Below are 23,936 nucleotides of genomic sequence, written 5' to 3'. Positions count from 1 at the left end.
TGTAAGGAAGAAGTCATTTCTCTGCTAATAAAAATAGATTTCTTTTCATCTGCTTCTCATTTTAGCTCTTAAGATATCACTGACACACAATTAGCTCTCCAAACCCCTAGACCAAAGGTTCCTCAGAGAGAAGTGACTGTACCTCACAAGACATCAGGAAGAGCTTTGATCTGCTTTATGCACCGCCGGTACACGATTCTATTGGGAGGGAAGGGTCCTGCTACTCCACAAAGGCAAAATCAGGACTAGAACTCAAAGGCTTGACAATACCCTTAATACTGTCCTTACAGCATTTCTCACAATAGCAGGAGTAATGCAGTTCTCTTAGTGTATGTTGGAATCTGTAGGCTATTTTACATACATATATATGCACACACATATATAACTTTACTAATACATATTATATATATTGTAAACATACTATTGTATATATACTAGATATTCATATATTTTATATGGGTGTTTTTACTTTTTACAAGACATTATTTTAGGATAATTTACTTTTCTTTTGCATCATCATGAAATGAATCCTACTTTTTTCCTAATTAGAATTCTACATAATAATTCTAGTTAATTTTAAATTATGGCATTGGATTGAATTCAAATATGTCAATTTGGTGGGTAGGTAGGCTGTATGATCTCTGTATCTTAACTCACGATAATAAAGCAAGTATTCCAAAATCGTTGCTCCAGAAACACAGAGAAGCACCACTGAAAATAAATTCCAAAGGTAGGTGCCGTGATCAGCCTGCCACATCGTGGAACCGCCAGCACTTTGCACCTGCATGTACAGTAGCATCTGCAAGATGATGAGCCAGGTCTGGGCCAGGTCCAGCCCAGGAAAGAAGGCTGCTGCTCTGAGAAATCTCTTGGGTTATGTATGCAGTGCACACCCAGGAAACACTAAGGCCCACCTCTCCTGCTCTGAGGGAGCACTCTTCTTGAGTCAGCCCAGGCCATACAAGAGAAATGAACACAAACCCTCTGTCATCCCAGAATCAATACGTTCAGATCCCAAATACACTATGTTCTCACTCAAACACTAAGAGCCTTTAAAAATCAAATTTAGGGATGAATGTTACATCTGGATGTGGACCTGGCTTCCATTTGAACTCTCAGTTTCCTGTTTGTAAAGGTCACACTCACTGGCTGGTTTCAGCTAACGTTATCTTTGCCTTCTGATATGGACCTATAACTTCACGGTGGGCAACTCTAATCACAGGTCTTACTTTGAGAATTCAAACTAAACTTGATTCTTTTTAGACTAATTTTAAAATGCCAGTTTAGTATCAGGTATTAAAACCTCACATGTTCCTATTAATTTGATTTCCTGCATTTGTGCCAGGAACCTCAGCCAAGAAATCAAGAGGAAAACAAATAAAGATATTGTCTAGCTGCTACACTGCATTTGAAAATTACCTGCCCATGCCAAATCCCACTTCCATACTTACCTTCTGTGTTCCTCGAGGGAAGCACTTCGGCAAATGTGATAGTTTGTTTTAACTTTGCATCCAAATTAAAAAGGCATCTAGTTCCTCCTGTAAAATGCCTAGTGTTAAACAACCTAAATATGTATTTGTAACTAGCAGTTTGTCTATAACCATGAAAAGAAAGAGATGGAAAATTATAGAATCAAAACCAGGCATGAAATAGTTTCCTGCATGTGCCTAACTTAAGCGTCCCTACTTGACTAGTTGTCTGTGTGCTACTTAGAATCTACTACTTTTATTGAAAAGTGCCTTTTGCACTCATTCTTTTTTTTTAACCACAAAAGGATCTGAAAACACAATTCAAGAAGTGGGCTATTGCTACTAGAAATGCCCTCTTAACCATCTTCCTACTTCCATCTCTCAGTTATCTAATTTTGGGGTTTGAGCCATAGGACCAGAAGAGGTCATGGATCTACAATGGTGAGAAGAGAACTAGCTTAGACAGCCATGGCTGCTTTCCCACGTTTATGGTTCACACAGTGTTCTAATAGCTCTCCTAGGACAGATGGCTTGACATATTCCCAAAACACAAAGGCAGCTCTGCAGAGCCACCCCGCACAGTGAGAGAATCCAAGCGCGTTCTCTGAAGCTTGGAGCTCCTCTTACCCGAAGTCTACACCTTCACAGGGAGGTGCTGCTCAGCCAGCTCAGTTTACACTCAAGATTGGATATTGTTACGTCCGATTTCATGCATAAGACTACATATTCTCAGAGTTGTACTCTATATGTATTCCTTAGACTGCAACTACATGGCCCTTTAAACAGGGTAAAAGACATATTTATGTTAGCATCATTTTCTAAACCCTGTGGACTCTTTAAATGAGCCGTGGACGTGAAGTCAGTGACTTTTCCAGCATACGCATTGCATGCTGTTCTGATGTAATAATGAACAAGCCCTGTTTACAGCACCCAATTCCACATAACTCGGGTCTTTCCAATCAGGGAAGGGTCCATGGAACAAAGTCACAAAATGCCAACTATAATTCATTAGCACAATAAAAGGCAGTTCTCACTGCCCCTCTGCTGTGGGTACTACTCAATTAACTGCCTTTGGATCCTGGGTAATGCAGGAGCCAAAATGAAAGAGACTAAAGAAGCAGGGAAGGTCACATGTGTAAAGCTTAAAATGAAAGAGTGAATTTTCAGATGGCCATTAATTTTGACATTAAAGCAAACATCTGCAGAGAGAGGGAGGGAGAGAACAGGGGAGACAAGTAAAAAAGGGAGAGGGGGAAGAAAGAGAAGAAAGGAAGGAGAAAGAAAATGAGAGGAAGGAAGAAGGAACAAAGAAGGAAGGGAGGGAGGGAGACTTTGAGAGAAGCAGAATCTACAAATGCCAAGGAGATTCTGTTAATGATTAGATAAAATAGTGAAGCAATCTACTGCAGAAGGCCAAGACAGGTGATATATCCTAATATCATATTTCAGCTGGCCTTAAGTTCTTTTTAATATCATGTAACAAATTACATTAAATGGTATTTTACTACTCTATATATATTCAATCAGTAACAAATATGGCTGGAGAAACTGCTCTCTACATTTTGCAACATTTTATGGTGCACACCTATCCTCAATCCATGCAAAAGCACGTGGTGGGTTCATTAAGAGCCCCACGTTTTTCTGTTCAATGTGTCATTCAGTGTAAAGCTGTGCCATGGGCTACTTGGCATCTGAAATGGTACTGGAGCTTGGTGAGGCTTGGCTTCTCCTTGAAGCAATATCTGTAGTAGAATTATTTCATCTGTTACCGACATTTCAAAACAAATGTTCTAATGATGTGGGAAATGATTTTACAAGAAGTTAATTTATTCGATCAATTTCTACCACTTGTCTAGTTTTTTTTAACGTTTCCCTCAGAGAGAATATTTAATGTAATTACTTGGCAAGAATTTCTCTCTCATTCTTGCTCTTGTTCTTGCTCTCCCTCTTTTCTCAAGGGTACCTTCAACAAGGATTGTAAAAGAGAGAAAAAAAAAGTTCTCTATTAAAAAAAACTTCAGAAGTATTCACTTATTTTGAAACTTGTTATTAATGTCCACTAAAACAACAGAAAAGCAATACAGGATTTCTAGAATATATTACAAATACAATAATAATACTTGGCAATTATTAAATTATATCACTGATAAACAATTCTATTACGTTTTTCCTTAATGTTCATTTCCTGTCCTTTTCTTAACTTATCCATAATATTGCCTATTAAAACTGATAACATCATTTGCATATAGACACACACAAGGACTTGCAAAGCCAGGCCCCCATGAAAAAAAAATGATACACTACATACATAGCATTTCTACAGAAAAAAGAGATCCATCATCTAACTAGCCAAAATTCACTGCTCAATAAAAGAAACAGTAATAATTTATATAATAAAATCAGCAAATTATTTTACCTAGAAGATAAAGTTATATTGACAAGGATAAATAATAGAGCACAATCGAAAAAGTAAACTATCTTTATGAGAAAATCCAATCAGTATGGTCAAATCAGTATTTTAATATCCTCATGTACAACAATAAATTATTTGTGTTTATTCTGTCAAAACCTTATTCAAACAACACACCCAACAGCTTTATCACCAAATCACTATGTTGCTTACAGAGGCAAAATAAAATTTGGAAGATGAAATAAAATCTCCAACATATAAATGTTATATCAATGTATTATCAATGCAATTCGTAAAAAGCAGCCCAAGTCAGTAATTAAGTGTGCCTTTAACCAAGGGTGGATTTAACTAATATAATATTGATTTTTTCCCTAAGTAGTGTACCTAGGATTATACAGGCAGAGAAATAGCAATGAATAAATATTTGTTGAATAAATCAACTTATGTCCTTGCCCTGTTTGTTAAGGAAAGATGAGTAACACATCTGTGCTAAACTGGTTCCAGCCTCACCTAGAATTACAATCCCTAAAGAGAGGTTAGGCTCTAGTTGTTCTTTATTTGAAGGTAGAAGTTTCAAGGTAAACCTTAGTTTCCTCTACATTGAATCAATAATCCATTACTCAGTATGTCTACCTTTCTCATAAATGAAGAGTATGTGATTATTTATATTTTTCTATGTATTCTTGGATTATTTTAAACTCTCTTAAAGTTGATTGAAGACATGAAGCGTAATTTTAATTTGATAGTTCTACCACTATTATAGGAGGTATTTGCAGAAGTCTCTGGTGAAAACACCACTACAATAATTAAGAATGCATTTGTGGATTATGACTAAAATAACAAAAATTCAACAAACTTAAATCTGGAGCATTTGTAGCTAAAGTTGTCTTGTGTGTAGCATTATGCCACCTAAAGTGAGTGACCTAATCGTAACTCACAGGAGTGCTCAACATCTGATTCAATATATGTAACTCATGGTAGCCTCAAGCTTTTCTGGCATTGGCCATCCCCAACAGAAAGCCAGCACTGCCACTTTCACAGCTCTTAGTGACCACAAGATAAGAGTTACAGACTGGTTGAAGCGAACAGAGACATGGGAGAGAATCCTGCATCACACTGCCCTCTTGTCCTCATCTCAATCCCTATCTACCTTGATGCACTGAGCTGGGATCTGTAACATTCTCAGACTGGGGTCCTTCTGAGTTAATGATGCCAGCTCTTTCATGAAAGTCTCTCTCCCATTTCCCATGTCCAGCCCTACTTAGACACAAGAAAGTCCTGTGAGAAAAACCCAAGTAGCTCAATAGCTATAGAACCAAGAAATGATGGAGAATGTAGGAGACAGTTAAAAAGGGAGTTAAAATTTTAAAAGAAAAAAGCCAATTACTTATAGTTTAGTACATGTCATTAATATTTAATTGCAGTGTCCCCAAGTGTTAGGAAACATTATTTTCTTTTTTAAAAAGTATTTTGATATCTAGCCATCTCTATTTAAAATTTAATTAAATATATCTTGTTCACCTTCTTCCTATATAAGAAAAAGGCACTTCCATATTACCAATTACTTGACAAAAGTGTAATTAAAGTAAATTGGAATAAGACTACAAAAGAACTTAGATACTCATAATCCAAACTTTAAAAGCCCAGTTTGAGTTTGAACACTATATATATGTATGTGGGTGTTATGTATATATAGATTATGAATTTATATATACAGGAAATACATATAGGTGATGTATTAATAAAAGGAAAAATCAAAGAACACAGATGTGGCTTTGAGCATTTCTAAAATTCAATATATTTTAAGCTTCTGCCAACAAAACTGGATATTTATTCTCTCTGACATTATCTCTGATTCAGATATTTTAGTGGCTTCCATTGAGCAACTTTTATAGTAGGGACACATCTAAAACTATCAAATGGTCCAGGGTTTCCCTACCAAACTTGAATCATCTTTATATTTCCAAGTCAATAGACTTACTCTAAAACCAAAGATTTTTTATGAGCAATTTGTTCCCTGTTACTTTTTTTTATTGTCGCGGGAATGCATAGAGGGGTTACAGTTACATTCGCCAGGTAGGAGGTACATTACTTTTCTTGCAATTTTTAATGTGTAAGTCAAGACAAGTGGCCTAAATGAGTAAGTCTGGAAAAATTATCCCGCAGCAATAAATACCAAAACATTAACTAACAGAATGTATGCATTACAATGAAATCACTTGATTTGGACAACTACGATTTTGAGTTTTACACATAGTTGAAAGAAACGGGTTCACAAAAGTCTGAAGACTGGTTCTGACACTGTAGTCATTTGAATTCCAGGCTGTTTACTAACCAAATGGTCCAGATTCAAGAACCAGATCAAAACGGGAGCTGGACATACTTCCAAGACACTGTGACCAAGTGGCCCTTAGGAGTTACAAAATTTGTTAGCAGGCCAGATCAAATCCTTCAGGATTAAAACTGAAGAGACAAGACTAAAGTAACGGAAAGTGAAAAATCAAGCTGAGCAGGAAAGGACACAACCAGAAAGCCCCTAATGCAAGTGAAGAACCTGAAGTGGAGAGAAATGCAGATTCTAATGGCTTTGGCTGCCCATCTGGATGAACAACATATGGTAGTGTGTAGCATTAAAGCCAAGAGCCAAAACCCCAGTGGAGGCCAGGCCAGATATCTAGTGGGCTCCCTCTTGAGCTGTCCTGACCCTCATGCTCAGGAGCCCTCAAAGGGACTGGGGTACATGTGAGGTCAAGCACTGCAGGTCCCCTGTAAGTTATGAAACCGCAGGGCTGCAGCCTCATCACGCCATATGAATGCAGAGGACAGTCATGGAAAATAAAACCTTCAGCATTTCCCCCCAACCCTCCTGGAAGTAAATATCATCCCGCAAGATGGCATGGCTTCTGCCGTGGATGGTTCACTGAGAAGAACACGTTCACATAACTGGAAAATGGCTTCAATCAGAAAGTGAAGGTTTTGTTCATTCTTGGAGTTCAGAAGTTATTTTAAAAATTAATTTGGAGCCAAGCACTGGTGGCTTACTCCTGTAATCCTAGCTACTCAGGGGGCTGCTGGTTCAAAGCCAGCCCAGGAAGCGGGCTATGAGATTCTTATATCCAATTGACCACCAGAAAACAGCAAGTGGTGCTGTGGCTCAGCGGTAGGGCGATAGCCTTGAGCTGAGGAGCTCAGGGATAGCACCCAGGCCCAGAGTTCAAGCCCCACAACCAACAAAAAAAAAGCTGTTATGGAGAAAAAAAATAGTACAGTTTTTTTCCCATTTCAAAAGAAACACTGAGAGTATTTCGCCACCAATCAGTAGGAGGACTTTTCACTACAATCTATATGTGCTGAGACTTACTAAAAACAATGAGACAAAAGATGTATAAAATTAACCCACCAACCAAGAATTAAAGCTGTGCTCCAGTTCAACAGAGAAGTGGGAAGACTATAGAAAAAACCCATGAGCTTAGCAAGATTTTTTTTTATTATTTTTACTGATTAATTTTCAGATCATTCCAACAGGGTTCAGAGAGCTTCCTAAAATAGCTTTAATAGCAAAGCACAAAATTAAGCCTCAAGGAAATCAAGAAAAAGCAAAATAACCATAATTAAATAAGTCTCTGATTAAGATAAGTAGAAAGAAATGTGTAACACCAAGTTTTACAGAGTAGTTGAGTTAGGAAATAAATTTAGTTTTAATCTTTCCAGAATTCAAAGTGTAAAAGTCTGCATGGATGAGGAGATTGCCACTTCTTCCTCTTACCCAAGAATCTTTCCTCTTCAGGAAAACTCAATCCTCTAAGTTACAAGTATGTGTGTGTGTATATATACATATATATTTTTATTTTATTTTTTTTTTGCCAGTCCTGGGCTTGAGTTCAGGGCCTGAGCACTATCCTTGGACTTTCTCAAGGCTAGAGCTCTACCACTTGAGCCTCAGCACCATTTCTGGCTTTTTTCTATGTATATGGTACTGAGGAATTGAACCTGGGTCTTTGTGCATGCTAGGCAAGCACTCTATCACTAGGCCAAACTCTCGGCCCCAGCAAGTATATTTTTAAAAATTTATTTTGTTAATTCTCTCTCTTCCTTCTTCCCTCCTCTCTGCTCTCCCACACTCTCCTCTTGTCTTTTCCTCTCCTCTCAGTCTTCACGATTCTGTCTTCATCTCCCACAAGCTAGGATTCTAAGCATGAACTTTTTTTTTCTTTTTTTTATTGTGATTAATAGAAGGATTACATTATATTCACCAGATAGAGGGTCACAAACATTGATACCCTGTCTTACATCCCCATTTCCCTCCCACCCTCCCCCGGCTTATCTTGATTTCCCCCCTTCTCTATCCAATTTCAAATAACCAATTAAGCACATATAAAATATATCAGATAACAAGGTGAAATATTGTAACAACATGAGATAACCAAAGTATGGCAAAAGAGATGAGAGATAATATAGTACATTAAGAACAACAGTCATTCATTCTATGGCTTTTGTTTCCTTATCCTGGAGGTCCTTACATTTAGTGTCAGATTATTTGGCCTAATGTCTCTAGATTTTGTTCTATTGTAAATTTCTGCTAGGAGAGCCCAAGGTTTCTACTGATTATGACAAATGAGGGAGACTATTGAGCCTATGTTCCTTTGAGTCTGGCTTACTTAATATTTTTTCTAAGTCTTTCCATTTCCTTACAAATGGGGTGATGTCGTTCTTTCTGACAGCAGCATAAAATTCCATTGTGTACAAATACCATATCTTGTTGATCCACTCATCAACTGAGGGACACCTGGGTTGGTTCCATATCTTTGCTATGGTAAATAGTGCTGCAATGAACATCACTTTGCTAGTGGATTTAGCATGCCCTTGTTTCTGGACGATTGGGTAAATGCCAAGAGGTGGACTTGCTGGGTCATAGGGGAGTTCTATGTTTAGTCTTTTGAGGAACTGCCATACTGCTTTCCATAGTGGTTGAATGAGTTTGCACTCCCACCAGCAGTGTAGTAGTGATCCCTCCTGGCCACATCCCCTCCAGCATCTGTTGTTATTCGTTTTCCTGATCCTGGCCATTCTAACCGGAGTGAGGTGGAATCTTAGAGTTGTTTTGATTTGCATTTCTTTTATGACCAGAGATGTTGAGCATTTCTTCATGTGTCTATAGGCCATTTTTATTTCTTCTTCAGAGAAAACTATCTTTAAGTCTTTGGCCCATCTTTTAATGGGATGGTTGTTACTTTGGAGATTAGTTTTGGAGTGATTCAATTTTTTGAGCTGTTGATATATTTTAGATATGAGGCCTCTGTCCGTTGCATGGTTAATGAAGATCTTCTCCCATTCTGTAGGCTTCCTAATTAATTTAGCTATGTCCTTTGCCTTACAGAAGCTCTGCAGTTTAATGTAGTCCCACTTATTCAGCCTTTCTCTGATTTGTTGTGTTTCTTGGTCCTTATTGAGAAAGTTTTACTTGTGTCAAGGAGACCTAGTGTATCTCCCATTCCTTCCTGTAAAGTTTTCAGTGTGTTGGCTTTTACCTCGAGGTTTTTGATCCATTTGGAGTTAAATCTAGTGCAGGGTGACAAAGAAGGATCCAACTTTAGTTTTCTGCAGGTGCTTAACCAGTTCTGCCAGCACCACTTGTTGAATGGCTATCTTTCTTCCATTCTATTTTTTGGCTCCCTTATCAAAGATCAGATGGCCAAAAGTCTGTGGTTTAGTATCTGGGTCCTCAGTTCTATTCCATTGGTTTTCAGGACTGTTCTTGTGCCAGTACCAAGCTGTTTTGATTATTATAGCTCTAAGCATGAACTTTTAGCTGATTGCTGAGGATTCTGTAGAATTAAGTCTGGTAGGAAGAAGATAGCCAGGAATGGAGGCATGGCAAACACCTGAATCTGTTGGTCACCAGATTTAAATTACCATGAAAAGGTATTAAAACGACAGTGAGGATAAATGATTGCACTGAGATTTCTGAGACATTTCAAGTGGTATCAGGCATCATTCTGTTGGGACTTCATTTGAAGGATTATTTATTCATACTCAATTTCTCATCCTTCTCTGCTGTCCACCTACATTTCTTATTTTTAATGTTTCCACGTAAACTTTTTTTTTTTGCCAGTCCTGGGCTTGAGCTTAGGGCCTGACCACTGTCCCTGGACTTTCTCAAGGCTATAGCTCTACCACTTGAGCCTCAGCACCACTTCCGGCTTTTTTCTATGTATGTGGTACCAAGGAATCGAACCCGGGTCTTCGTGCATGCTAGGCAAGCACTTTAACCACTAGGCCAAACTCCCGGCCCCCCATGTAAACTTCTTAAAGAGGTAATTTAACCTTAATGGTACCGAATGATCAGTAGAATATTTACATTCTAAATTACTAAAAAAGTCTCAAAGTTCTTGTAGATAAAAAAAATTTTTTTGAGTCACAAATTCAAAAGTTGCTCAGGGACAGGTGAGAAATTCTTTAAAAATGTAGACTACTCTTGTCTTTTCACTATGTGACTTGGTTTACCATTAAGTACTAAATTCTGACAGACATATACACAGTGGGTAGCAATGACTGTCTAGCTATCAAAATGAGCTTATACTTCACACATTTAGTAGTGTTTTCTATGCTGCGCCATCTTAAGCATTGCCTTAGAGTTTTCCTGTGCCAGTGGGTGGCGGCACGTGTACTTGCATCTGGTGGAGAAGTGATACAGGTATCGATCACCACCATGACATGACAGGTAAGTCAGGGTCTGGTTCTTAACATCCTTTTACGACACAATAGGGCATCTTTTATTGATCCCTGAATATGATTCAGATCTTTTGCAGAGCACGAAGACACTAGCTGAGGTGGATATAGGATGATCACGGGTGTTCTTCACCTAAACCTAATATCGTGGGGGGAAGGGCGGGGTCTTTAGGACTGGGGAAAATACCCATCGTCTAAAACAAATCATACCAGGAACGCGGTGAGGGAAAGATCTCAAGGGAAAGATCTCTGCGGATGGATGACATATTTAAAAATAAAAGTGAAGTCTTTTCACTTCTACCTCCCATTCCCCCACCCCTCCAGCTCTTGGGTGGTTTTGTCTGCTGCCTCCCCAGCCTCTGCATCTACTCCCCACAGGAGACCTGGCTGCCTTCAACATTCTCCTCACTTAAAAAGACTAGGCTGGGGGACTCACTGCGCTCTTGATTTAGTGTCAATTTAACATTGAAACAATCTTGAAAGAACTTGGGGTCTCCCACAGAGAACTACGGGAGACTGGCAGAAAGGACCTGAGAAGGAATGGTAAATGGTTGCCTCTGTTTTCTGGGATTTAAAAAAAAAAAAAAAACTTTCTATACCCCTTCCACTTTATTAGGGAAACCAATTTAGACTTTCTAAATGGCTCCCCGGCTCCACCTTTCTAGCCCAGGGAACAGTGAGGTTGACCTCTTTATACAGCACAGCAAGGGGTTTGAAATGAGCCCAGAAAACCCAGATCGCTTTCCTCTCCAGCCCCCCCAAACCCCAGAGACTGCCTCGCTGGAAGCTATTTCAGACAGGCCGCCCGGAAGCTGTTTCTACAAAGTCACGTGTGTCTTCGCATTCTGCCATTTCATATTTTAACTAGAAATTCTGTGACCATCCATGGGTGATCTGGCCTGTAGGACCTGCCAGGCTAAGAACCAGGCAGGAACCCCGGGGTTCAAATGCCTCACCTAGCGGCCAGGCAGCCTGATCCAGGCCCCATGCTCTCTTCCATCTCATAAGCTCCTGTGCCATCACGTTTTCTAGCAAATTCTCAAAGGTCAGTGAACAACTCTGAGGGAACTGCTAGCCTTTCTCACACCAGGTAGCTTTTTATTTTTTTTGAAAGATAAACACAGTGGATTGGAAACCCCTACCAGGGCCGAGATTCATCTTCCTTCCTGAAGCATTTTATTCCTCAGGACCTACATAGTATATACTATACAGGCCACAAGGCCAGAGCCTGGGGGAAATCCCATGAACCATGTCCTGATTCCTACTAAACTACCCAGCTTGAACTATTAATAAGGCCAAATTGCCTACAAACCAAGCCGGGGAGCAGAACCCTGGGAGGAGATGAGTCCCTCACAATGCCTGCCTGATCTCCCAAATGATGACCGCAGCAGACAAGGTCCTGTGCCTTCTGGATGATGGCGGTGTCCACAGGGCCGTCAAGAGTCACAACTGCGAAGCCTGATGTCAGTGGCTCACGCCCGTCATCCAAGATAATCAGGAGGCAGAGATCTGAGGATCTCGGTTCAAAGCCAACCCCGGCAGGGAAGTCTGTGAGACTTCTAAAAAACTACTGAAAATGGAGCCATGGCTTAAAGTGGTAGAGGGCTAACTTTGAGCAAAAGAAGCTCAGGGACAGCGCCCAGGGCCTGAGTTCAAGCCTACTATCATACACACACACACACACACACACACACACACACACACACACACACACACACACACGCACACGCACACACGTGCCCACGCGCGCAATTGGAAAACAACAGACAGTCCGAGTAATGGTGACCTGACATAGATGATTTCAAGTTTCCTACTTAAGGTTCTGCTGGCTCTTTTCTCTACTTACTTAGGAAACGAGAAGGCAAAGTAGCTGCTTCTCTACTTAAAATAATAATAATAATCCATAAAGTAATTGATTTTGGATTACAGAAAACCTCTTTGTCCATTGCTCCCTTTCCAGGAGCTTTGTGCAAGCTTCACATCCAACATGAGGAGGGAGAAAGAGAAGATGGGGCATACCTCTCCACCTCTATTCCTGACCATACTGACTCCAGGCCTGTGCTGTCTTCAGTCTCCCAGGGCTCCCTGCCTCCTCTGAAGTAACAGGGATGGACTTAGAACCCAACCCAACACTCATGCCGCCTCCTGTATCCACGACAAATTACCCACTGTCCTCCAAGCACACTCATACTGCATCTTCACGCAGAAACCAGAATGCACCAACCGTGTACAACTACTTTCCTGGGATTTGTGTTCAGAAGCAAACCAGAATAAACCAGATTGGGTCTTATTTACATCTTTCAATGGGTTGTCAGAAACAAAGTAAATATGTAAGGCAAAAATAAAGAATGTTAACAGGAATTGGCTCTTCTACTATCTCCAATTTTCTCCTTTCTCTTTCTTGATAGGATCTACAGTTAACCTAAAATGTTTTGGAATAAGTTTACCAAGTGGGTTTCCCTTCAGAGTCTTGAAAAGTTTGTTTTGTATTATATGTTCAGGGAGAGGTACCAATTAAAATCTCTACTAGGAACAAAAACTATATTAAAAAAAACTACTTTCTTGTATAAAAACACTCCATTTCACCATTGATCCAGTTATAAAATAAAGTCTGGAAGAAAACATTACTGTCAATTGATATAGTCACGAATATTCACAAAAATTGCAACAGAAGTTATTGTGTATAAAATACCTTAATTTGCCATATTTTGTGCCAGTCCTGGGACTTGAACTCAAGGCCTGGCACTGACCTTCAACTCTTTTACACCAAGATAGAGCACTACACCATGAGCTACAGCTACATTTCAGGCTTTTTGGTGGTTAAGTGGAGGTAAGAGTCTCATGGACTTTCTAGCTCGGTCTGTCTTCGAACCATGAGGGTCAGGTCTCAGCCTCCTGAGTAGCTAGAATTACTAGCACCTGGCTCATTTACTATTTTTCAAGTATTAAACAGCACTATTCCTGTATGGTAAAAATTAGTAAACTTGTAAAATTAGGTATACCTTTTACCAAATGTTAACTCATATGGGAAAGTGTAAATCACTGACTTTCTAGACTATATAAAAATGTAAAGTTCTGGGAAGTGGGGCTGTGGCTCCAGGGGTAAGGCGGTAGCCTAGAGCTGAAGAGCTCAGGGATAGCACCCAGGCCCAGAGTTCAAGCCCCATGACCGACAAAACAAATGTAAAGTTCTAAAGTGAAGGTGAAGCAATGACCCAGAAAATGAAGATTTCTATGTAACGAGAATTGACAGTGTTGAGCATGGGTTCTGTTAGTCAGAGATTCCCAAACAGAAAATTTTGCCAAATTCAACGCTATTTTGCATCCCTAAAAACAAAACTTTGAAAAAGAGCTAAGTGGATCTTCACTCTTAATGTGTATTCTTTGAAAAAAGCAAAGGATGGAAGCGAACTATACCTGTTGCTTTCCCGATGCCATTATCTGTAAATTAATAGCTTACTTGTAAAATAATATGTACACATCTATGATTAGATATAACTGGTGGAAAGAAAAATGAGATGTGATAGCGTGTTGTTCTCAGCATTCCTTTTAGCAGCAGGAACCAATCCAACAGATATGATTTAATAAACTGTGCAGTAAATTTAAATCAGTTCTATGGTGATCATTAAGATAGCTCTACCACTGTAATCTTCCCGGGCATTAGTTTATCTGGTACCAGACCTTAGCTGTCAGGCACAGGGCGCAGTGGTGACACCAGCCACTCACACAAATGATGTTTTCTCGCTGGGATCCTAGACCTTGATCACCAGGGACAGGATAGGGCCATAGGGAACCCAACCCAGATGTTACTGGTTAGGTGAATGAAAAGATCCAGTGGAGGAGCATGAACTGTGGGCAAAACTAGACATTCCTCTTGCCACATTGAGCAGGAAAGCAGGGAGGACTGAAGGAGAGCTCAGACATTAGAAAGACATGGGAGTCTGGGAAGAGACTGTGTATGGACCACGGAGTCAACCAGAAACATGAGCATATCTGGTAAACTGAGTCACGTCCTGATCTTAAATCAAACGTTTGCTCTCTGCCCTGTCCCTTTCCTCCACCCTCACTCTAACATCCACCTCCCTCACAATAATTCCAGTCCTGCCTGACCAACTTTGTCACCAGCTCCAACAACCACTCCCCCACTCCAACTGTCTCATGGTGGTTTCTGTCATATGGCTCACCCCCTGGACCCTCAGCTTCCCCATCTGCCAGGGCTTTTGGAGTTCTCTGAGCATTTCAAAGCCCCAACCCCTCCACCAGCAGCCCAGTGTGAGCGTAAATTGGAAAGCACCAAGTGTGTCCTGGAAAAAGTAGGTTTATACATCTACCTCTTTTATTGTAAAATTGCTTATTACATTACTTCCTCCTGCATGTTTTACTTGGTGTTATCAAAGCACTTTCCTCCAGCAAGGAAGCAGATAAAAACCTCAGCATGCAGACCAGCATTCACCGTTGTACGCATTTATTCTTAGAACAGAAGTCACAGAGAGTGAAGCACAATAGGAGAGTTGGCAGGCGTTCACGTTCTCTTAATTTAAAAGTATGTCAGTTATGGTGTCTGATTATGCCAATGATGAATTTTTTTAATTCTTAGAATCACTTGCTATGCATATGATGCCATCACTTGTGAGCAACCTAAGTTACTGAAGTTTCTGTTTGACCTGTTTCTGATTTTCTGGGAAAAGGAGATATGCAAGTGGTGGGTTTCTAATGACATCAGTGACTGAGCTTAGACAATGTAACCCCAATACAGGCCTTCCCCCTCCCCCACCCTAGGAAGAAGAAGAAAGAAGAAAGAAGAAACAAAACAATAATAACAACAACAGCTCGGTACTGGTGGCTCATACCTGCAATCCTAGCTATCCAGGAGTGTGATATCTGAGGCCCAAGGTTCAGAGTCATCCCGGTGGGTGGGGGGAATCCATGAGACTTTAATCTCCAATTAACCACCAAGAAACCAGGGTAGAACTGTGGCTCAAAGTGGTAGGGTGTCATCCTTGAGTGAACAAGCTCAGAGCAGAGCCGAGCTGCACCCTCCATCTTGTTCACAGACTTAATGAGCCAAAATAAGTTTGATTAGCTTTTGATTGACATTCATTTTGTGAAAGGTGTCGATTTCACATGTAAGAAAAAGATGATGCCTCTGGGGGCTTTCACACCGGGCGTAGGTATGACCTGACAGATACAGAGAATGAGAGTGGTGGATCGATGTAACCATCCTTGGGGCTGACTCTGGTCTATGACACCGACTTCAAATTACAAATTAGGTGGGTTATGCTGTGGTGGGTTATGCATCAAGGAACTGGATTTTTGGCAAGTGTTTTTCTTTTTAACCAATCACATGAAAGAAAATGGAAAATAGTACATTTCCACAGCCATTACTATGCTACAAAGTTCTGTTTATCTATGTATATTTGGTGTACATACACATATGAAAGAGATGATTAGAGAACAGGGACATCTTGCTGTAAATGAAGATTCAAAACGCTTTTGGAAAGTCACTAGTCCGTATCCATCTAGCTTCTTGAATGGGAAATCTATAGTCTGTGTCTGCACCTCTCCGCTTCCCAGGCTCATTGTGTTCTTTCCCCTTAAGCATCCCAGTTAAAACCGTTCTTGTTCGTGTGACCATGGCCTTTTATTTATCAAATATGATGTAGCATCCTCAGATACGTTCCTGTTTGGATTTGCTAGACTTAAAATCTCGTTGCCTTTTCTCTGTAGCGTCATTTTTCTGATGATTCTCCTCCTCTCTCTCACATTTTGTTCCCTGGTTCTTCTCCCTTTGTCTGACCCTGAAGTCCTAGTAACTCAAAAAGAAGAAAAGTCTCAGCCTTTAGGATACTGCACAGAAAAGACTGACCTTCATCTCTGCCACGTGTCCTTTTTAACCCAATCATCTCAGTCCCACTATCTACTATCTCTTTTCAGGTTTCATTCAATCATCTAAGGACTGGTCTCTCCTCGGTCTAATCTCAAAGGTGACCAGAATGATCTTGACCAAATGAAAGCCCAATCAGCTGTTCCTTTGATCAGAACCATACCTGGGCACCACAACTCCTTCAAGTTTTCCATAGTGAAGACTTCTGGGGGATCCTTATTTAAATATGTGACTTTACCCTACAACCACATGCCCTTGTCCCCTGCCCAGCTTTAGTTTTTTCCATAGCTGTTTTCTAGAATGTTGTATACCTTTTTGTTTACCATCTACCTTCTACTCTTATTGGGATATAAAATCCAGCAGGGCGGGCATTTCTGTCTATTTTGTAGATGGCTGTATTCCTCGCATCTAGAGTTAATGGCCCATAGGAGGAGGCCAATAACATTTATTAAAAAGAGTGAATGAGTAGCTGTCGCTAAGCGCAAAGCCGGAGGACTACCGCCATGCCTTTGGCTAGAGATTTACTCCATCCATCCTTGGAAGATGAAAAGAAAAAGCATAAAAAGAAACGGCTAGTTCAAAGTCCAAATTCTTATTTTATGAATGTAAAATGCCCAGGTTGCTACAAGATTACCACAGTTGTCAGCCATGCTCAGAGAGTGGTTCTTTGTGAAGGCTGTTCCACAGTGCTGTGCCAACCTACAGGAGGAAAAGCCAGGCTCACAGAAGGTTGTTCCTTTAGAAGAAAGCAACATTAATGTGTACAACTTTCTGAATTTACATTTCCTCACAAAGCCTTACCAGAAGTTCAGGGACTCTACAAGATAATGTAATTATGTTTGATTTTGTAAGGTACACAACAATGATTTTCCTATTTTGGTGTCAGTTTTTCAAAGTTTTGATTATAGTAAAATAAAAAGAAGAGTGAATGACTATCACTAATCTTGTATCCTCCTTCCTGATAGTAGGTGTGGTAGCATATGTGGCTGTGCACTACCCTGTGCTTTCTTGAACAGGGCTTTCCGCCTTGGCTGTGCCACAACTGCTTCTCAGTCCTCCAAATGCGCATTGGTAGGATGCTATTAAGAAGTAGGACCTTTTGAGGAGCCTTAAGCCATGGAGACAGAGCCCGGGAATGGAAGAATAATGTTTCAAAAGGGATGCTGGGGACGTGTGAGCCCTCCCCAGATTGGATGTCCCAACCTGTAGATCTATGGGGAAAACAAACTTCTCTTACTTACAAGTTTGAGGGAGGTGGCCGGTTGACCAGAGCTCCAGCCATGCTCTGCATTTAGGGCAGCGGGCCCAGTCATGGTGTCTTCTGTCCACTTGCTTTCAACATTCCTCACTGACATGAATCTAGGCATAGCTACTGTTTTAGCCCATGCTCAAAAGTCTTCTGAGCCACTATATCCTCTGGTTTTCCCAAATAAAAACTGAGATTGGGGCTGGTTGTGCTTTTATTTCACAGCCCTATGGTGACTTACTACAAATGGCGTGAAAGGTAACAAAAAAAAATGTAGTGATTGCTGATATTATTTCCCTGGTCCCCTCCCCACCCTTCCCCCCCCCCCCATTTTATAGTGTGCAGACTCAGTTGTTAGGAGGAAGATCAATAAACAACTTTTCAAGAAAACTTTCTCTCAGGGAGAATAAAGACCCCTTTGACTTGAAGTTATTCTTTGCCTTTCTGTTTTTTAGGGGAATAATATTCAGGCCACTGTCAGAGTTCACTTTCAAGTCAACAGGAGCTCTGTGAGCTCATGGAACCTCTGCTGGGAGAACCCAGAGTATTTGCAGAAAGATATATTTTGTTACTGGGATAAGCTCTATGAATCGGATTGCCTTGAAAGTCAGGCAGGATCTTCTTAGCGTAGAAATTACATCACCAAGAAATTAAACCATTTCCTAGCTTAGGGGCTAGGAAAGAATTTGAAAGGCAAGAAAAGGCCATCTTTTTATGTGAATGTAAATCAAGAACTCACTAACTAAAGCAGAGATTTTTGTCTCCATCACCTCCATACTTCAGATGCGGTCTTCTTGAGCCCTTTGTTCAAAATCAAACTCTGTTTTATCATTGAATCTCAGTAAAAAATTAGCATTGTACTATAAGTCTAAGTTGCAAATCAGGGAAGAATCCACAAGAAAGAACCGCAAGATGAGGAAATTGCTTGGTAATTTGGTAGCCAATAACCACAGATAAATAATGAGCACTTGAAATGCGATGGATGCCATTAAGGAACTAGATTGCTAATTATATTTTGTTTTAATTTAATTCCAAGCTAAAGACTCACACTTGCCCATGGGCTACCACATTGGCCAGTACAGAGTATGAAACAGAATTTGTCAAATTAGGATCCCCAGGGCTTTAAGGACAAGGAGCCACCTCCGTTTTGATTAAGCAAAAGAAAAAGAGCTAGATCATAAAGCCAATGTAGAAAAGAATAACCAATATGAAATGCCTGCTTCTACCAGGTAAATCAAAGTACATTAAAATAAAAGCATGCAACAATGTGGATCAGAGGCTTAACAGGTGCTGAGCAAGAGAATGGAGCTTGGGAAAAGAGCTAATGTCAAGTTAGTGTTGCAGTTAGCATGACTAATACATCTCCCTAAAATGTAGTGACTCAAAGCCATGATGTCTGTTCTGCTTGTGAATCCAATTCAGAGCAGGCTCTTGAGGATAAAACTTGTTCTTATCCCACCCTGCCACCCTACGACCCTTCCCTTAGGTTATGCCAGTACTAGAATCTGGGACTCATGCAGGTCCTCACATGTCTGGCAGATAATACAGGGGAGGGGCTGTGGTCAATAAGTATTTGTTGGCGGTGTTGTTATTTTTATCCACAGGTTTCTAAGAGGAGATTCCTTAATCGTGAAACGCTTCCCAAAGTAAACTTCACACATAAGCAAAAATAAAAATGACACATCTGCCCAAAGTTTTATATGAGCATTATAATAAATATGAATACTGATCTATATAGTTTAGCAACTTTACTGAAAAAATATAAATGCTTTTAATAGGAGGCATATGGTGATAATGGGAAACATAATTCACTGTCAATGTAGTAAAAATAGATCCTTTCCAAAATCATTTATGTATTTGATATTGATTTTATATATTTTATACAGATATCCTCTATGCCCAGCTATTTTATCCCCAATTAGATTGGTATCAAACTTCCCTTTTGAAAATTGGACAATAAAAATTTTATCACACGGTTAATTGCTGTTACTAGTGGCATTTATACCAGGTCAAAAATTAGGCTAGAAGTAATTTTATCTCTCCTGATAGTTTCAGGAAGAGTAATCCTATGTCTGAGAGTGCTTTTGATTGCTGGATTTGCAACAGTTTAATGCATTCGCCCAAGAAAATATTGTTATGTGCTTGAATTTATCAAAATCAGAGAAAGCCACGACTAGAGAGCAAGCAAGGGAGAGAAGATGATCTTCCATGGCCGCTCCTCTCCATCGGAGCGCTCTCTCTAGAAGTCACTCAGACACACACAGCTTCCTCCTGAGCCTGGCAGTGCCCACACATCTCACTCTGTCACTACTCTGTGGAGTCCCAAAGTTCTTTCTGTTTCTCTCTGACTTCACTACGTCCACTTTCCACCAGCTCCTTCCCCTAACGGGGGCTTCACTGTCATTCTGGCCATTACCTGCCAAATATACGTGTGTCATTGTAAGACATTCAATATAATGCCCCTAATTTAACGTTCTATACAGGACAGGAGCACTACAAGTGGTGAACTTTACCAATCCTGTTACCACTTTTGTTTCCTAGTTTTGCCCTCACAGTAACCCCAGTTATGGCACCTACCATGCTGACAGTGGTTATAATAATACATAGTGGGTAGAATGACAGAAGGGGTGCATTGATCAAGATGCATTGTATTCATAACTGACTTCTGGAACTGGAACGACTTCATGCAACTACTTAAGATGAACATATACAAGAATAAATGAAATAAATACGTTTAAAGTACACAGTGGTTTAAATGCGCAGATCACTAAATAGCAAAGTACTTGTGAGGTACTCAGGCAAACCCAGGTTCACATGTCTCCAGTAAGCCAAGTTTCACAGAAGTGAGTTTTGAGACTTTATAACGCCATTATAAAGACTATACGAAACTCATATTATATATTAATAAGTATTCTAACGTTACTTGTCTCATTTAAATATTTATCTTCATGGGTTTTGAGGTAGGTAGCAGCATGAAAGACTGAGGGTTCAGTAGCTTGTCTTTGGTCAGAGAGCAATAAGTTCAACTGGGATTTGAACCTAGAACATCTTGACTACCAAGAAGGGCCTCTTTTATATTCTGCTATCCATGAAATGCAGACACTGAAATATGGGAGAAGTCAACTTCTAGGTATAGGTAATGGTAAAGGCAGATTCTTCAAGGTAGAAGTAGGTAAGTCACATACAAGCAGATCAGTCAGGTTCTGTGGGCTACGGCACAATATGTGGGTGAGAAGTTGGATGGAAATGAGCTGGGATGATTTGAGATAAAGCCAGCAGTAAAATGATCTTTTGAACGTCAGGCTGAGGTTTGTGAAGTCATGGGATAGCCTAAAGGGGACTCAATATCCTCTCAATATTTTAACTTTGTCTATTTCAATGCACAGAGCAAATGAGCATGTTGAGAAGAGTTGCCAGGTTCTAGGAGCATAAAGGGATACAAATCAAAAGATCTGAACCAATCAGAATGGCAATCAGGAAAAAGGACATAAAATAGTAAATGCTGGCAAGGATGAGGAGAAAAAGGGAACTTGTGCATAACTGCTAAGAATGTAAATTAGTACAGCCATTACAGAAAACAGTAAGAAGATTCTTTAAAATACTAAAAATACAACTGCCATGTGATCCAGCCGTTCGATTTCTGGGTACAGATCTAAAGCAGATGAAATCATTATCCACAAAGATTCTTGCATCCCCTCGTGTGGCACTACTCATGAAAGCCAAAATACAGACTCAACCCAGGTGCCTTTCAGTGAGAGAATGGATATGAAAAATGTGGCATCGACCATAAAGAGCACATATGTAAATATAATGGAATACTATCACCATAAAACAGAAGGAACCTGTCATTAGCAGCAACATAGATGGAATTTTAAGCCATTGTATTGAGTGAAATAAGCCACATGGTTTGACTTTTACATGGAAGCTTGTCTATGCATAGCACAGAACAGAATGGGATAGTAGTTACTAGTAAATGGAAAGGACAGGAGGGGAAGACATGGAAATAATTTCAATAAGGGAGCAGCAAAAGCAAGTATCTGGAAGTTACTTCTGGTTCTTCTTTAATGCTTGGGGATAACTGTTAGTTAAGATAATTTATAGAGTAATTCAAACTTATCAGGAACTCCCAACACATAAAAATGGTTAATGAAGAGACAGAAATGCATACTACCTTGATTCAATTAATACATACTGTATACATGTATTGAATTACCATAACTTGCCTCATAAAGATGAACAGATACTACCCGAAGAAAAGATTATAAGGTAAAAAAGAAACGCATGTGTGCATCTGGAAATTAGCTTCTTATTGTGGAGGGAAAGCAACCTAAAGTTGGCACCCTTTCTGTTCAAAATGCCTTATGAATAGCTCTGACTTACCTGCAAGAAAGCAACAGACTGAAAGTAAATACTCCCCTCAGACCCCAGCCCTCTACTGTCCTGGAGGCTGAGATGGGAGAGTAGGGTAGACTATTACAGATCCAGGGGTCTACACACATCCACGTCAGGCTTACCCTAACTGTATACCATTTGATCCATGCACCCTCATTGACCAACAGCGCTTCCTTCTTGTACCTTCTCTAGGTGAGATGGTGCCTGAGACAAGACATTGCAGAGTGATGCTAACTTCACCTTGAACACCACAATCTACTTAGTACTCCCTTATGACCAATTCTGGGATGGGACTCAAGGCCTCACGCTTATGACGTAGGTTCTCTACCACTTACGTCAGGTCCTAGATTTGGACTTATTCTTTGGATAGGGCCTTGTGTGTTATTTTAATAATCTGTCCTATGTATTCATACCCTGACCCCATCTACTCCTTACCTACTAGAGCAATCACTGTAAAAGAATTATATAAAATAATATTCATGTAAAAATTCACATTAGTATATTCAATAGTAACATTTGTTTTAGGAAAAGAATTACTTTGGACCTCCAGGATAGTGAAACAAAAGCCATATAATGAATGATTGTTGTCCTTAATGTACTATGTTGTCTCTCATCTCCTTTGCTGTCCCTTGGTTATCTCATATTGGTATAGTATCTCACTTTGTTATCTGATATACTGAATTTATTTGTATTTGGATATTTGAAATTTGATAGGGAAGGGGGGAAAACTTAGACGGGTGGGGGGTGTAGGGGGGAGGGAAATGGGTACCAAGACATGTGAAAGGGTATCAATGTATGTGAATTAATGCACCTTCTATCTGGCAAATATCATATAACCCTTTTACTAATTACAATAAAAAAATATAAAAAAAAGAATTACTTTAACATTCTCTAGAAAATTTTTCTTAAGATTTTTAAATGCAATTAAAAACAATATTTTTACCAAAGGAAAGAAACAACTCCACTTTTCTCATCATTATTTTCAAATCTGCTCAGGCGTTGGTCATTCTACAGCTGATCAGCTATGAGAAAATTCTACCTGATGCCTAAAACTCAGCAGATTAGGCTGACCCTGCCACGATGAGTCTAATCTGATTAGATATTAACTGCATATTTTAAAAAGTTACTAGTGTCTACTGAATATGATTAATATACAATGAATATGGTTAATATGACAATTTTCTTATTCATTTCAGATAATCTTATTGATTTCTAATTACTTTTATCTCATTTTAAGAAGTCTAAGTAATTTTAAACCATAAAGCATGCAAAAGATGATTTTTGTTATATTTCAAGATTATTTCCTTTTCTTTGGGGAAGCTAATATTTACTATACCCAGTATCATATAACAAAATAGTTTGAGTCGCTTGTAACTGCAGAACACAGACTCGGGGAATTTTAGACTTTAGTAACCAAACAGTAACCAACATTCCCTGGTGCTAAAAAAGTTAATATTTCACAACCTTCTGATGATCTATAACATCAAAAAAAATCTATAAAAACAAAATTGAAATTTTCCAAATGCCAAAGCTTATGCAAGGATGACATAATTGAATCACAACGTCACGACGAGTGGAACTTCCTGGCAGTAGTTATAATTTCTGGTCAGGGAACGCACATGCAAGTCTTCAAACCATCTCATCAGCACAGGGGCCACCAGACTAGAGGCAACAGTTACGTGCCGGTACATGTGAACAGAAAACAATGTAAAAGATAGTGCCACGATTGTTTATGTGCTTACTCGACCTTTCTACCTCAAAACTTGGGCTTAAACTTTCAAAACAAGTATCATGTCATGTTGTTCT

At 39.7% G+C, this 23,936-nt stretch overlaps 1 protein-coding gene and 1 pseudogene across 2 annotated transcripts in view; one reads left to right on the top strand and one right to left on the bottom strand.

The window, feature by feature from the left end:
* Positions 1–23,936, bottom strand: part of Inpp4b (inositol polyphosphate-4-phosphatase type II B) — a 461,147-nt gene that overhangs the window by 339,782 nt on the left and 97,429 nt on the right. The gene's annotated exons all lie outside the window — the stretch shown is intronic.
* Positions 16,977–17,355, top strand: LOC150047483 (small ribosomal subunit protein eS27-like pseudogene; annotated as a pseudogene).

Source organism: Megascapheus bottae, chromosome 23 (genome assembly GCF_031878675.1).
Source record: "Megascapheus bottae isolate mThoBot1 chromosome 23, mThoBot2.hap1, whole genome shotgun sequence".
Taxonomy (NCBI): domain Eukaryota; kingdom Metazoa; phylum Chordata; class Mammalia; order Rodentia; family Geomyidae; genus Megascapheus; species Megascapheus bottae.
Note: the sequence above shows the minus strand (reverse complement) of the source record. Positions and strands in the feature narration are given on the sequence as shown.